General features: G+C 39.2%; 1 protein-coding gene and 1 pseudogene across 4 annotated transcripts in view; both read right to left on the bottom strand.

Annotated features, from left to right (window-relative positions):
* Prkn (parkin RBR E3 ubiquitin protein ligase) overlaps nt 1-17,376 on the bottom strand; it is a 1,150,905-nt gene that overhangs the window by 872,533 nt on the left and 260,996 nt on the right. The window lies entirely within an intron of this gene.
* LOC105944727 lies at nt 1,279-3,882 on the bottom strand (annotated as a pseudogene).

Below are 17,376 nucleotides of genomic sequence, written 5' to 3'. Positions count from 1 at the left end.
TCAGTCATTCATTCAATGACTGCTAAATCAGCTTCTGTTGATTACAAATCCAAGGCAGCAAGCTACATCACACAGGTTTGGCTTCCCCTTCAGAAATGCTTCTTGTATTTTTGAATTTTAACAGAATTAAAATTACCATGTAGTTTCATGTCATAGTGACAAATAAATTCAGATTTCATTTTATATTTAATTATGAGTGTTTAAGAGTATGTTCCAGTCTAGAATTCTGAAATGGCATATATTATATATTTTAATAGGAAATATCATGAAAATAAAGAAAGAAAAATAAAGAAAAAAATGAGGGCTAGACACATAGCTCAGTGTCAGAAGACTTGTCTAACATGTGTGAACAAGGCATTAAGTTCAATTCCAAGCACTACAAAAAATGTAAAAAATATATGAGAGATAAGAACTATAATTTAAGCTTATAAACTTATAGCACCTTTCTAATCAATATATAATACAATTTTGTTTCTGTGTTACACATATCCTTTCTGAGAAGAGTCAGCAAATACCTGAAGACAATTGTTTATCTCGATGAGGTCCCTCAGAGTAATTTCTCATATTAATTCCTGGAAACAGAGCACCTTTCACCTAACTGTAGCTGGTTTCAAGAGAAAAATTCAGGTATTAAGCATGGACTTGCTGCTTTTTTTAACTAGATGAAAACAACATAATAGTTGTAAAAATGGTAACATTCGTTTCAGATATACTAAGTGGTAGGAAAGGAAAATAAATCAGGGGGAATTTCTCTTTGGAGAAAATTTCTTGTTAGACATTGTTTATAAGGCAAAGGATAATTTCGACTTGCTTCAGTTGATCTATTTGATAAATTCACAAGCAGTAATCAGAGTTCGAAAGGAAAGAAGATCCTGGAGCCACGTGCCTGGTGGGTGAGTCTGTAGGGAGTAGCCTGTCCACAGGAGTGTTTCTGTGTTCTGCGGGAGGATGGTGCTTGCCGCCTCATCAGCTGTGCCCAGAGACAAGGCACCTCCCTCCACACAGGGCTTCAAGTTCTTAGGCCATGGCTTAGGAAAACCTCCTACTGCAGTCTCTGTGGTATGGCAGAAAGGGTCTACTCAACAACCTGTGTACTGTGCGCAGTAAACCATTTTCTCAGCTGTGACCTCAGGGAGGGTGACAATCTGGCCTCCCTGTTCACACACCTTGTACCTCAGCCTCTCTAGCTGTTCTCATAGTCTTCCTCTCCCCTCATTCTTCCAGTGCCGTCACTTGCCAGAGTTGTTCTTCCTCAATCATTCTCCACCTTGTTGTGTTTTTTTTTTTTTCAAATTTATCAGTTGTTTAATTAGGTTCTTAGTAAGAAATTTAGAACACCAATTTGTGAGGATAAAATCCATTTGTTAGAGCAAACCCCGTCCGGCCACAGGTAGCCCTGGAGCTGAGCAGCAGCTTTGATCCACTTGGCACTGATCTGCGATCTGGTATTTCTCCTTCTCTGTGTCAGGGACCTCACCTTCCTGGTGCTTGGGCTCCTGCAGCTCCTTCCTCTTGAAGTAAGTAAGCATCACTGAGGTGTTTAGGAATTTTAACTTTGCTGATATCAATATTTGTAGAGGTGGCAATGACAAACTTTTGCTGTGTTCTATGCAGAGGAACTCGATTGAGAGAAAGAGGTCCTGTCGCAAGGAGTAAGCCACTTTCCAGCTGTTTCAGGAAGACCACTCTCTTGCTTCTGTGATGTCCTGTGAGGATGATCAGGATGGTCCCGGGAGTGATGCTGGCATGCAGCCTTCTCCTGTGATGACTGAAGGGTTTCTTGCCATGAATCAACAGCTTCTGTGGCACGTCTTCAGTAGGATACCACCTAGGCATTTTGCGAAGCTTAACCACCCAGGTACCTCCATTCTTGTCACCACCAATGGGTTTTGTGACCGTAGCAAGAACCTTTTCCTTTTTTGTTTTCTTTTCAACCTTGGATTTATATTATTTTAATTTTTTGGTTTTTTGAGGTAGGGCCTCACTCTAGCTCAGGATGACCTGGAATTAACTATGTAGTCTCAGGTAGGCCTTGAACTCACGGCAATCCTCCTACCTCTGCCTCCCGAGAGCTGGGATTAAAGAAGTGTGCCTCCAGGCCCTGTGTCAACCGTGGATTTGGCAGTTGAGTACTTCCTCTTGTACAGAGCCTTTCTGGAACACACTACTGATTGGGAGAACCTGCCAATTCTGCTCACCAGGACCGGGTCTGGCTGCAGGGCGTTCCCCTTCTTTGAATTTGTAACCTCAGGCTCACCCTTTGGAGCCTTGCCAACAGCATCTGCCTTCTTAACTGCAGGTTTCTTCTCCTGAGTGTCTGCTTTCTCGGCCTTTCTCGGTGAAAACCCGCTATCTTGTAAGGTAGAAAAGAGCTCTACATTAATTTTTGGAGATAGACTTTCTCACTGAACCTGGAGCTCACTGATTCAACTAGAGGAGGTAGCTGGGAGACAAGGGGATTGTTTGTGCCCACCTCCCCTGTGCTGGGATTATGGCTGCACATTACCTAGCCCAGTTTTTATATGGGTTTTGGAGATCAAGACTCAGGATCTTATGCTTGTGTGGGAAGAATTTCACTGACACAGCCATCTCCCTTGTCCTAGTTTGTAAGAGTCTTATTAAGTTAAACCTGCATTTATCATATGACCCACAAATAGTATTCATATTTACTCATATTAAAACCTATATAACATATAAGAGCCTGTGTATGGCTGCAGGATGCTTACAGAAAGTTCACAGTTAGCAAATCTTGGAGGTAATCAAGATGCCTTCAATGACTGAATATACAAAGTGTATACCCTTACAATAAAGTGATATCACAATAAAAGTAAGCTATAAAATCACAAAAAGACCAAGGAAACTCAAATTTATAGTATGTATAAGTGTAAAATGTATGAATGAAGGAAGCCAGCCTAAAAGGTTATACTTACTTTATGACTCTAAGAGATAATAGGAAAAAGCAAAACTACACAGGTAACAAGTTGATCAAGGGTTGTCAGGGACTCCACAGAAAGAGGCACAGGAAAGAATGTGGGATATGGGGGATTTTAGACACTTGAAACAATTCTGTATGCTATGGCAATGATATATGTCATTGTGCTTTTCTCAAAATCCACAGAATGATCTAGATATGGTCTTCTGTTAGCAATGATACATCACATACTGCTTTACCAACTTCCAATGATGTGCCTTACATATGCATGGTGTGAGTTGTGGACAAAACCCTGTGGGCAATACAGGAAGTCTGTTCTATGCAATTTGTTTGGCCAGGCTTAATCTGCTCTAAAAATTATAGAATATCAACCTTGGGGGTGTTTTCGAAGTAGGGTCTCACTCTAGCCCAGGCTGACCTGGAATTCACTATGTAGTCTCAAGGTGGCCTTGAACTCATGGTGATCCACCTAACACCTCTGCCTCCTGAGTGCTGGGATTAAAGGCATGCAACACCATGCCCAGCTTTCAATTTTTTAAGTGTAGAATATTTTTACAAAACTCACCTAACATTAGTCTTCCTATGCTTGTGGGCTCCCAATACAGCTCTAGAATCTGATCCATTCTGTTTGGTATTTGACTATATGAGAGACAGAATTGTTCACACATGGAAAGTTTTCTCCTTCTTTTGAAAGTATTGAAAAAGTTAAATAAAACAGTTCTGGTTACAAACTTTTTTTTTTGTTGTTGAGACAAGGTATTTCTCTGTGGTCTATGCTGCCCTAGAACTTTCTATGCTCTTCCCTCAGTCTCACAAGTGTTAGAATTATAGGGCAGGGCTGTGCTACCACGTCCAGCTTGCCATGAACTACTGATGTATACAAACTTACATCTCTCTGTTCTTAAGTGACCTATTTATTTTGGTTTCATTTAAGCCAACTCTCCACTCATGATTAAAGCATAGTTCACTAAATAGCATGAAATAGTTCTAGTAGGTATTGCTAAAGGCCACTGGATCTCCAGAGCAGGTGAGGTTGATTATTTATAGTGTGGTCTATTATAAAGTAGCTCCTACTCCATCCCCCTTTCTTCCTATCCTACTGTTTTAGATTATTTTCACCAAAGTACTATCAGAATTATCTCAAGTGTGCATTGATGCATTTTCTGTATAAATTATCATTCCCACCACTCCACCCCATTTGCCCCACACAAGGAACACATGCATGCGTTATGGAGGAATTACACAAGGTAAATGCAAATCACTCAAGAAATGTTCATCACTTGACTGGATAAGTCCTCTACAAAGTTTATCTATAAATAATATAAATAGATATATAGGTTATCTACAAAGTCTGAGGCCATTACACCACTTATTTAGCTCTACAATCTTACAGATAGTTTGACTAAGTCAGGATGAAATGGGACATTTGATAGTCCTAACATGATGAATTCATTTTATAGAACTGGAAATACCCATGGATGCTAAATAATTTGGTCCATGGTCTTTATTGATGGAATTACAAGGGAATCTAATCACCTGACTTCTAAACAATAATCTTTTCACTATAAGAGGTATTTCCTAAGTGAAATCTCAGTATTGTCTAAAAACAAAACACAACTATAAGTTTAATTATCTGCCTTTTGTTGTAACTAAGTATGCTTTTTAAAATTAAAAACCATGGTCACAAATGACCCTATTTCCTGACAATGTGGTATCTAATGCTACTTCCTAAGACACGTCCACACTCATCCCTTATGTGCTCTGAGGAAAAATGATGTTGAAGAGGTCAACATGGGTCAGGTGGGTTTAAGTGGCATTGGTTATTATCTGGACCACAGACATTAGTCTATTAAGGGAACTGGGAACATCCTAGAAGGAAAACCTGTGTTTAGGTGTTGATAGGGTTGCTGCACTTTGACATCCTCTCTTCATAGCAACTACCAGTATCCTGCAGAACAAACACACCACAGAACACATTGCAACTTCATTCTTTTATAGCATTTCAAAAAATCTAAAGGGCTGGAAAGATAGCTAAGTGATTAAGCCTGTGAAGCCTAAGGACCCAGGTTTGATTCCCAGTACCCATGTAACCCAGATGCACAAAGTGGTACATGTGTCTGGAGCTCATTTGCAGCAGATAGGAGGCCCTGGCATGCTCATTCTATCTGACTCTCTCTCTCACATAAATAAATAAATATTAAAGAAAAATATTAAGAGGTATTTTTCTTGAAAATGTTATAGCAAAAATCTCCTTTCTAGCCCTCCTGTGTGATAAAATACCACATAATCTTTCCATTCTCATTATTGGAGTAAGCTCTCACTTATGTTTCTTCACAATGTTTATGCATGGCACCAGGCACAAAATAGATAGGAAATAAAGGTTAATCTCTGTCTATGTCTCTGTCTTTATCCTATTTGGAGCAAAAAGAATGCAAAGTGTCCAAAGGATTTTGTTTGTGGCATTAGGATGCACTAGAGAGTGACGAAGCCTCAGACAACACGCTAGCAATTTATTAGCTGGCTCAGTATGTCTACATTTAATTTATAAGAAAGCAAATCATCTCCAGGATGTTTTCTTTCCCCATTTCACCACATCACAGAAGACATTCTATGAAAGGTGCATCCTCCAGGGACTGGAGAGATGGCTCAGTCAGTGAAGTGTTTGTTGTATAAGCATGAGGACCTGAGCTTAGATCCCCAGCACCCACATCAAAAGATAGGAATACAATACACACTTGCTTTCACAGTATGGGAAGGCCAGACAATAGGATTCCTGGGGCTTTCTGGCCAGCTAGAAAGCCTAATTGATGAGCTCTATGATCAGTGAGAGACCATGTCCCAAAATACAGTACAGAGTAACTGAGGAAGACACAAACATTAATCTCTGGCCTCCATACAAATCACACATATATACACATGCAAAAACAGTTACATCCTACAAATTTTAGAATTTAGCTGTCTTTAACATAAAAAAATATAATGCTATAACTAAAATATATATTACCTTTAACAAAGCAATCACAGAGCATATAGGAGAAGTTTAATGACCATAAATAAGTGTCCTTTAAAATAATTGTGATATAATCATACCTGAATTAAAATTGAATTTTTTCAATTTCCCTTTTCTTCTTAGGCTAGACATTCTTTCAGATGCATGGCATTAATTTGGATAACACTGACAACATTGAGAGAGCGCTGTAGGATGGGGTACTGTTGTATTCAAATTGTTTGCTCTCTCCAACATGCCTACTCAGGAATAGCTGGAGAAAAAAGCATTCTGGGTAGTAGGGCACATGCGTGACCTGTGCCCACTGCCTCATTCCCAAGGTACTGGGCACAAGAGGGACTGAGGCAAATATACTGTTGTTCAGGAGCAGCTCCTGCAAGCACTTTGGACTTCATTGGCTCCTCTGTGACACAAGCTATCATGAGTCTCCTTCCAGTAGGTGGTGGAAGTAGGAGGCTCACCTGGGGCTTTGTACACAGGCTAACATTGAATCCAATCCCAGACCTAACTGGACTGTGCACACAGGTATCTAATGCCATGATTCAGGAATGTGTGCAACTGACAGTGTGTCCAAAAACAATCGTGATGAGTTTTTTTTTGCTAAAGTTGCTATATAAAACCACAGTACTATTGTGTTTACAGTTTTTATACACTGACCTTTCAATTGGAAGATGTTCTTAATTCAAATTTTCATGAGTTGGCATAGGTTTAAAATAGGAAAGCTTTCTGTTCCAAATCCACAGTGATGTTCAAACAGAAGCAATTCAGAGATTATTCCTTATGACTGTGAATCAGTAGTAGTAAAATATTCTCAAATATTTGAAAAAAAAATTCATCGTCTTTGTAAGTTGGAGAAGAAAAGGGGCTTAAGACATCAAAGTTGGCTCTCAAAATACTCAGACAAGAAAGCCTCAAGCCTCACTCAGAGGGCCTTATCGTGAAAGCTCACACTGGCTGCAGAGCGACCTTTAAAGGGTTAGGTTAACATGCAAGGAATTGGGTCCTCTCTGATGTGTTCTGAGAGTCATACCAAAAATGCCCACGTGACAGACATTGGGGAAGATGAAGGAGGTAAAGGAGAGACAGGAAAGGCAGAAATTCCAAAATGAGCCAGAGTTCAGAAATAAAGACATTTATGTGAAAAGCCAACAAATGGCTTGATGGTAATTTGTTCTCCCCAAGCAGAATGCAACCTAATGATTGTTCCCCACTTGCACTCAGGCAAGTCAGCTAAGGTTTAAGAAAACACAAGCATTAAGGTATTTCTTAGAATATAAGTCTCTTGGCCTGGGGAGATTGCTCAACAGTTAAAGACATGTGTTTGCAAAGCCTACCAGCCCTGGTTTGATTCCCCGGCATCCACATAACGCCAGATGCAAACATCAGGCCCCAGCCTGCCACGCACAGGTAAAAATTGATAAATAAAAACATTTTAATGTGCAAACCTTATTTACAAAAAAACATAAATCTCTTTTCTTTCCCAGGAACAAGACTGTCTTTGACTGCAACCTGACCTTGTGTCCAACCTGAACACATTTAACCTTTTGCATGGAAAATATTCAGGAGGAAAAAGTTGCATCTCATAAGAACATATTCAGGCTTTAAAAAAAGTTATGAGTTCCTAAACATAACAATTATTCCATAGCTTGTACATGCAGTAGCTATTACAATAGCCTAGAGGTGATTTCACACGTACAGGATGAAGTACACAGGTTATATGTCAGTACTGAACCATGTTACCTAAGGGACCTCAGGACACAAAGAATTTGATATCGCTAAAGGTCCTGGAACCTGAAGGACCTGAAAGTTGATTATCATTATTCCCAAGCATTTTCTTTTTAATGATCATGAATATTAAAGTGGATGAATTAACTATAGGAATTAAAAAGTCAAAGGTACACAGTTTTTTCAAGACAGAGTCTGTTTATTTAGCCTAGGCTAGCCTTTAAACTTGCAATCCCTCTGCCTCAAATTCCCAAGTGCTAGGATTATAGATCCCTGCCACCACACCAGGGTACAAGATGACTATATTTAAATAACTTATTTAACTAGACACTCATGAGACTGTTGTTATATTTTTTTCCTAAATTTTCACTGTTTCAAAGATAAAATGATACATTTAAATATCAAGTTCTTCCCTGCAGCCCACTGGCTCTAAGATACTTGGCTTCCATCTTCCTGTGTGATTTCTTCTGCTTTTTCTGCGTCCCACCCACCTTCTTTCTGCACCTGGACTGCATCTTCCTGTGTCTGGTCTGTGTGGAGTACCTCACATCTCAAGACCTCAACACGATGACCCCTCCTGTTCTCTCACTTCTCAGTTCACGGACCACATCCTTGGTGCCATCTTTCTATAGCTACTAATTCATAATCTAATTTATCCTTGGTTGACTGCTATTATGTCATTTTGGTTTATTTCATCTTAGCACCCATCACTCTCTGGAATGAACCTGTCCACACATTATTGTTTAAGTGTTTGCTATTTTCATATAATGGACTCTTAATAAATGTCCACTGAGAAAATAGATAGTAGCATTGCACTGTAGCAATGCAAACTTAAGCATTTCCACAAGATAGCTATGTATACATAAAAGTATTATCGAAATATCTGCAAACAAAATTTTGATGTGTAATTTCAAAGGCACTCCAAATGAGCATTCATGGCTGTATTTCCACCAACATTGTGTGAGAAACCACTTTCCCATTAAATCTAGTCCATATGTGATGCCAGTCAAACAAATTAAAGCATTTCCTTTTTTTTTTTGTTTTTGAGTATGCATATGTCGGTGCTTATAGATTATATGTAATGTAATGTGTGTGTAATAGATGTACATGTGTGTACAGATGCAAAAATGTAATGCACAGCAGCCAGAGAACATTAGGTACCTTCCTGTTTTTACTCAATCTCCTATAAAAAGATTTTAAAATATATTTTATTTATTCATTTATTTGAGAGAGAGAAAGAGGCAGAGAGAGAGGGAGAGAGAATGGGTGCACAAGGGTCTCCAGCCACTGCAAATGAACTCCAGACACATGTGCCACCTTGTGCATCTAGTTTACGTGGGTCCTGGAGAATCAAACATGGATCCTTAGGCTTAAGCAGGAAAATGTCTTAACCTCTAAGCCACCTCTGCAGCCCCTCAAATAGTTTTTATAACTTAAAAATTACCCTAGTCTTAATACTCTTTCTATATGTAGCTATTGTGTGTCTCATTTAAAAATTGATCATTGTTGAGATTTTTCATATTATTCTTTTCCTCTGATGGTAATGAACACATCATTTTCTCCATTTTATTATTGTACAAGATTAGAAAGACATGGTGAATTTGTTTATATTTTAAATCCAAATGGAATTTATTATTATGCTTAAAATAATAAGGCTAAACTGTTGTTCCTTTTTCTAAAATATTCATTTATTTGTTTGTTTGTTTGTCTGTTTGTTTGTTTGTATGGAGAGATGCATGAGATTGAGAATACATGAGCAGGTCAGGGCCTCCAGCACTGCAAAGGAACACTAGTCATATGCGTCACTTTGTGCATCTGGCTTTACATAGGTACTGGGGAATCAAAATCTAAATGCAGGCTGATTTCTGACTGGAACCAATAATGCCTGGCAATAGACTCATGGTTCCTCTGTGGCACTGGGGTCCTGGCTTCATGGACATGAGCACCTAGAAGCCCATTAAGAATTTATATTTCTTTCTGTTTTCTTCATTTTGAAAAGACATCAAACCACTCTTAGATAAACTTGCCAGGTACAAGGGTGACATAGTAGGACAATTAATCCTATCATCTTTTATTTCTCTTAATTTAATTTCAACAGCTAATTTGAATGCATACATTATAAAAAACTAAATGAAAAACTTTTTAAATGTAGTCTTATATTGCTATATTTCTATTTAATTGGCAAATCCCATGAAATTATATCCATGGTCAAGAGAACACAACTAGAAGACAGAGTTAGTCACAGAAAGATAGTGGTGCTACCCTGTCACAGAGAAGGAAAAAATAGGTTATAGGAAATAAATTTCCACTTAAGTAAATTTTTGGATGATCAAAACATAACAGCATCAGAAACTTACCCTTAAATAATAGCTGTGACTCCTCTTTAATTATCTATTGCCTTTCTAAAGTATTTGGATCATTAGGTAATTTGTGTGAGCAATAAAACTGTATGTATTAAAAAACTTAAACACTTATCCAGTTCACCATTTTGTAAAGACAATTCAGTTAAAGGGTTACTAGGCTGGGAAGATGGCTCACCAGTTAAAAGTACTTGCTTGAAAACGCTTCCATCCTGGGTTCAATTCCCAAGCCACCCCTGTAAACTGGGAATACACCCATATCCACACATGTGCAAATAAACAAATGGAAGATTTTAAAATGTTTTATTTTTAAGGGGGGATGAGTTTCCTTTTCCATGAAGCAAAATTAGTGAATATACTTATTTCAAAGAAAGAGTAACAGCCTAATGGGTATATAATTTAACCGTATCTAATTCCCTCTCTTGCACACACACACACACACACACACACATACACGGCCAAGGCAGAGAACAGTGGAGAAAGTCACCACTCAGGAATGAGAACCATCAACCATGAGCTGAATTTCTAGGTCAACTGTCCTCTCTCTCATCGTAATGAAAAGCAGCTCTTCTATAACGCCTCTGACTATCCTGAATGGGAAACAGTAAGGATGGCAAAGCTTACTTATCCCATTGTGCTGTTTAAACCTGGCAAAACTGCCTCTCAAGACATGCTGCTGTGTGGGAAAATAATGTCCTGTTATTTAGGTCAACCGATGTTGGGCTATTCACTGAGCTGCAGGTTCCCTTGGCTATTCACCCTGCCTTGACTGACAGAAAGAATAAACATAGCTTCTCTCTTTGTCATCAAATGACTACCTTTTCATTCTGAGTTGTAAATCTTGGGAAAGAAAGAACAAAAAGATAGGTATTCTATTAAGGCTCGCTTATCATATAGAAAGCTAAACAAATTTCACGGGATTTGGAGCATTTCCTCATTACTTATTTTCTTTCAGCCAGTCTTTGGCTCTGATTGAGTCTCGTTCCTGTGTGTGGCGTCCACCTGCTGTCAGTAATGACCTCTGTGACAAGGGAAGTTCACCTGGCATGTTTGGATGTTCCCTTCCCTGAAGATGAAGCTTGTTGACCTTTTCAAATTGAGGCTTTTTTCCTTTCTTTATTCAACATGATGGGGGAAAACATGGCACAGTATTTTAATAAAAAGCTAACTAAATACAAATGGAAAAGACCCTAGACCAAGAAACCAAAGATTTATATATAATATATATATATTTATATATATATATTTATATATATATACACACACACACTATATATGTAAGTATGTATGTATGTGTGTGTGTGTATATATATATATATATATATATATATATTTCCAATTTTCTCTTAGTATTATTTTTTTATTTGAGGTCTGAGTTCTCCAAATTATATAATTCTCCAGTAAAGTAGTATTTATCTCATTAGCATAGCATAATGGCTTCTTAATTTGTACAGCAGGGCAAGGCAAGTAAATTTATACAGAATTCTTGGAGAAAGCAAACACAGCAGATGTCAGAGTCAAAGTGAAACCCGTAAGATTTATTCCATGTGGTGTTTCCTGCCCACCTACCCAAGCCAATGTAAAGGAGTGTACCTACAGTAACTGACTGAGCTCTCAGCATTTCCAGAGTGGACGCTACATGTCCTGGCATACCAGCAGTAGCTGTTTGGATTAGTAATGGTTCACAAAGTCCTGTCGGACTTCTTTGCCTTTGGAAAGAGTTTAGTGAATGATACTGGAGAGCCAGCAGCTTGGCTGCTGGGTATTGTTGAGCAAAGGGTTTGGGGCATGGAGCAAGTCACTTGGAACCCACGAGCCCACAGGTGCCTTCTGTAGATGGGATTCCCTCCAGAATGCTACTGCCTCTGATCTGACGGCTACCACTATGCATCAGACATCCTGATGCACGCCAAGGCCAGTCAAGACACAAGGCCACCCTACAAAGAGGGCTTGTTTAATGCCCAAGCCAAGATAATACTTTGGCATTCTTTCAACCCATTTGTTCAACCTTTTCTCCTAGAAGAGTCATGGTACTTCCTGAGAACCATTCAAAGGAGAGGGGACCCTGCTAAGCAATCATGCATTGCTTCTAGCAGTTCAGCTCTGGGCCTAAACCCAAATGCTCATTTAACAAACCGACCTCCAGCAGGTAACAGGAACAACCATCTTTAGAAAGCCATGCAGTAGCCAGGTGCTATGCTCTCCTTTGGTGACTCATGGCCCAACTCACAGCAGTGCAAATTCTCCCTGGCAACCATATTCGGAACTCATCTGAGAGTCAATAATACAGCTACACTGCAGGATTAAAATGGTGGGGTTCCAAGTCTAGCCCTCCTACTAATGGGGTGACTTTAAGTGTGAGTTATTGAGCTTTTCAAGATCAGCTTCCTCACTTAGAAATATGAGAATATTACCTAGCTCTGAGGTTTGTTTGGAACACCAAACAAAATGTCACAATTATTGTGGTATCTGGTATATAGTTACTGTTGAACAAAACCTTAACTATTCTTTTTGGTAGCATCCACTGCATAACAGTGCTTCACATACTGCCGACTGTCCTAAAATTAAAAATTAAAAATTTTTAATATTTTTGAGGAAGGGTCTCGATCTAGCCCTGGCTGACCTGTAATTCATTATGTAATCTCTTTTGGGCTTGTACTCACAGATCCTCTACCTCTTCCTCCAGAGTGCTAGGATTAAAGGTACAGACAACCACACCAGCTTAAACTAAGCTTGATTTTTGCTATGCCATCAGCTCTGTCTTACCAACACATGAGCTAACAGTGTGTGGCTACCGTTTCTTCCTCTTCCCGACTTGAAGTCCATCCCTTCCTTCTTCTCTAAGCTAGGCTCCAGAAGTTCTACCATTTTATATAACATCCTTGATGGGGAGACAGTAAAGGTTTGAGTTAATGTTGGTGCAATATTTTCTTGACAGTAGTCATTGTATTATAAGAAGCACTTCAGGAAGTCCAAGTTGTAGTTAGATGCCCTCTCTTCAAACACTGGCAGCTTGGGAAAGTGCTGGAAGGTTCCCATTCCTCTGGCCACCGTCCCAAAGCACACTCTGGCTTCCTTGATTTGTTTTCTAGCCTGATGTCCATTCTGTTGTCTACTTTTTCATTCTAGAGTTCATTGGCCCTGTACAGATATGAAAGAACATTAGGATGACAGATTCCTATCCCTTTGTGGCCAGTGAAAATCTTTGGCTAAAGGTTTGGCTGGAGTCAGTGCCAAGTGCCTGTGACTCTGCAAGCAGTTCATTATTTCTTAATTGCCTATTTGCATGCAAGCCTCTCGCCCAGAGGCATCAGTAAACATCCCAGAAATCCGCCCCTGTGGACTCCTGGGCACTCTCATTTATTGAGTGCCCACTGTGCTACATTCCCAGGGCAGGAGTGCTCACATATGCTGAGCATTTTATACTCACAACAGCACTGGAAGATATTATTATCTCCAATTTATAAGGACAAAAGTCATATTCAAAGAGGCTTTGAAAGTGAATCTGAAATGTAATCCAGCTGACAACGAAGCCCATGGTTTTTCTTCACCTCACTGTTTTAAAGAATAATTTTAAAAAGAAGCAAGAGATCTGAGCTCAGAAAAAGATTGAAGGTGTTATACTAAAGATTCTCTAGATGTGTTAATTTTGCTTATTTAGCTTCTAACCAATTGATGAGTAGGAAATGATTGGTGATAATGCATCCCAATTGGGAGGGTTTTGTCAGGAGAAAGTAGGGTCAATTCCCTTTTCTAGTACTGACCTAACTGATAGATCTTTGTGAGACAAACCTAATCATGTGCAAGTCCATTTACCTAGTGATAACTAATGAGACTTCAATAACTATAATTCTGTATTTTTTCAACACAATAGCTTAAGTGGATAAATCATGTGTAACTGCAGCTAATCTTTATAATTGAATTTCATTGCAAGCTCAGATTTTTTAAAAGAAAATTTTGGTTAGGAGAAGACCCAGTCATTTAAAAAGTTGATAACCTGGGCTGGAGAAATGGTTCAGTGGTTAATGCACTTGCCTGCAAAGCCAAACGATCCAGATTTAATTCCCCAGTCCTCACATAAAGCCAGATGCACAAGGTGGTGCATGTGTCTGGAGTTCGTTTACATAGTCCATTCTTTCTCTATCTGTCTCTCTCTCTCTAATAAATACATAAAGTATTTTTTAGAAGTTGGCAATCTATGAATCTATAAGTAAAATTGTCTTCTGTGTTTATTTAATAAATAAACCATATTTCTTAGACAGTTTGTTTCCTGATTTATGTAAAAACATAGCACTTAGCTGATGTAATATGTGACATTTCTGATTTTCTCTGAACATTACCCAATATTCCAAGAATTTTCTCTTCTAATGTTAGGAATTGGTTATTTTTTTAAAAAAAAAATAAAATCTCTAGAAGCTGAAATGTACAATATGTCCAGTTTGGTGCATTAAGAATTCTTAGTGAGATCTTAGAAAAAAAGATTATGAGAAATTGAAGACAGGCTACATAAGACACCTCCTTTATAGAAAGCGCTTGAAGAATTTTAATATCCACATTATATGTCTTCTGTTTCTGATGACAATGGAGAGAACACATTAATAATATAGGATGGCCTGGAGAAAATTACTACATGCTCATGGTCTCAAGCCTACAAGAGTGACCACAAGGGATGAGGAGCTCAGGGTCAGAATGCGGTCACTGCTTAAGCACGGGCAGTTCTGAATGGCTACTGTGGCTGGGTGCTTGGGGCTCGAACATCACTTGTCAATTTCCAACTAGTTGTTGGCATTTTTTTGTTTTTCTTTCTTATTTGTGCATTTGGTGCCCATCAAACGGTCTTGACAGGGCCAAATGAAGGTGTTGCGTATATCTTTCCTAATAAGAAGTTGTATGTGTGAAGAACTTAAACCAGCTCCTCACCCAGCAGCACCACAGATTGATCTAACCAGATGCGTCATCGCCCCTACACTTGCACATATATTTTTAATAAAGAAGCTAAAATACAAGAAACAGAGCACTTAAGATTCACTCTTGTGGACTGCATCTGAAATATCCCCCACTGGCTCATGTTCTATATACTTGCTTCTCAGCTGGTGAACTATTTCTGGAGGCTATGGAACTTTTATGAAGTGTTGTTCAGGCAAAACACAAGAGGCAGGCCTCCAAAAGTTAGACTCACCTCGGGTCCTGGTCCCATGATGTGTTCTTCTGGGCCCACCAAGATGCTATACTACCTCTGCCACACACACAGTCATGCTGCCACGCCTTCCTGGTCATAATGGACAAAATCTCTCTGAAACTGTGAGTCAAAATAAATGCTTCCTCTATTTTTTTCTATTCTTAGAGGACTTGGGCTCCAGGCCCATGTGAATCAAACCAAGAAAATAAGGATCTGCCTATTAAGATGACAGGCACCATCCTTGTGTTCACTAGAATTTTGTTTCTCCTGAAGACTGCCCATATTAGCATATGTTGAGTGTAATCGTAAAATGAATCAAAGTGTATATAATATGAAGGAAGAAGGGAGAAAACTGCACTGGAAAAGTGTTTTTGCATCATCCATTTTATGTGAATCCAGACAAATTCTCAAATTTTGGGGACTACCACATGGCTCTGAGTGTCCATGTGGTTGACCAACACTCCTGAAAGTATGCAAAGAATACTTCTGCTCCATTGACACTCAGATTCAACTCTGCACAAAGTAGGCTAGTCAGGTCCTCTGAATTTATAATTTCCATATCAATATAAATAGCTAGATGTCATTCCTAAAGTCAGGAGTCTCAGTGGAATGACTACTAGGCAAACAGTGTTGGAACCCTCTTCTACCAGAGCAGATGTTTTTTGTCTATGACATGACTTTGTCCATGCTGTTTTCTTGGTTTCTTCAGGTACAGACGGAAACTGAGTATCACTACACTCCAGCTCTCCCTTGGGAGAGAGAATACCCCTTCCTTTAAGGAGTCAGGCTGAACAGAGTTTCTGTACCAGCAGATATCCAGGTGCAGGACTGGACTACAAAGTGCCAATTTTCCCCATGCTGTGACCAAGGAAAATGTGGCATGACCTGTTGCTCATAGGGAATGATACACGAAGAGACCATGCTCAGCACTCTGGAAGTGCATGTCATATTGGAGAGTTTACATTACCGAACAAGATGATGGTATTTGGGGAGATGGGAAGGATGAGGAAGAGAGTATCAACCTTCAGTTTCTTAAACACACACATACACTTGTGTATTCTCACCTTTGGTGTTTGCCATCGTCCAGCTATTAGCGCTTAAGAATGCTTAGGTTGATGCATACTTACAGTTAAAGTTGGTCGGTTCTTGGGCAAGAGAAAATAAGGAAAGACTTAGTAAAATGAAAACCTCCTCACTTCTGGCCTGGCAAAAGTTAATAATCATCTATCATCTCAGTACACACAAGGCACATTCTATGGACTATCTATCTCCTATATTAAGAAATCAAGCAGTTACTTGTGAAGGTAAAAGATAGACATACATGGTTCATTTTCAGTTGCTTTTCTTCCCTCCTTTCTACTTATAGGATAAAAGATGAAGAAATAAGAACAGAAAGAAAATGAGTGAAGACAGAAGCCCACAGTCTATTTGAAGTGGACCTGTCTGACTGGGCTGCTATAGCACTTTCTTTGTTTCTGACTCTTACTAGGTTCTACATGGTCAGTCTTAACCAAGATCATCAAGAAAGGTGGAAAAACAATGAACAAAGAGAGAAACAAGTGCAAGTGGGTTGTAACTAGCAAATGGGCAGCTTCATGTTTTCAATGAAGTGAGCCACTAAGGGTGAGAGAACCTACACCAAGGGTAAACAGTGCAGACAAGAATAATCCCCATGTCTAGTAACCCAGCAAATTTAAGACACAATTTCTTAAGCTTTTGTAAGCTGTAACTAGTCTTGTATCTCAGAATCATAACACTAGGAAGAGAAGTGACCAAGAGCCTACATACGATAGGATACAAATGGTCTTGTTTTCCCCGACACACTGGAGAACTGTGAAAATGAGTTCAACTTGATCATGAGAAGATAAAAGCATACCTGGAGAGAAATGGTTGCTCAGCTGCTTATATAGAAACCACAGGTACTGAACAACCTTAGACTTTCCATAGCTTGTACCTGAACAGGCTTCCAGTAGGATATGTGGAGGCCTGTCTGAAGATGATTCCTTAAAAATGTCCACACATGATACCTGGAAGAAGACTTAATGCCCAGGTGTCTCTGCAGGGCCACAGGTGGCCAACGAACACTGTGGAGTCTGGAAGTGAGCCATTATGAAGACTTATATGATGAGTCTCATCAGCAAACAACTGGTAGGACTTTGACTGAACTAACTTA

Source organism: Jaculus jaculus, chromosome 9, assembly GCF_020740685.1.
Source record: "Jaculus jaculus isolate mJacJac1 chromosome 9, mJacJac1.mat.Y.cur, whole genome shotgun sequence".
NCBI lineage: Eukaryota > Metazoa > Chordata > Mammalia > Rodentia > Dipodidae > Jaculus > Jaculus jaculus.
The sequence above is the reverse complement of the archived record's forward strand: the minus strand, read 5'-3'. Positions and strand labels throughout refer to the sequence as shown.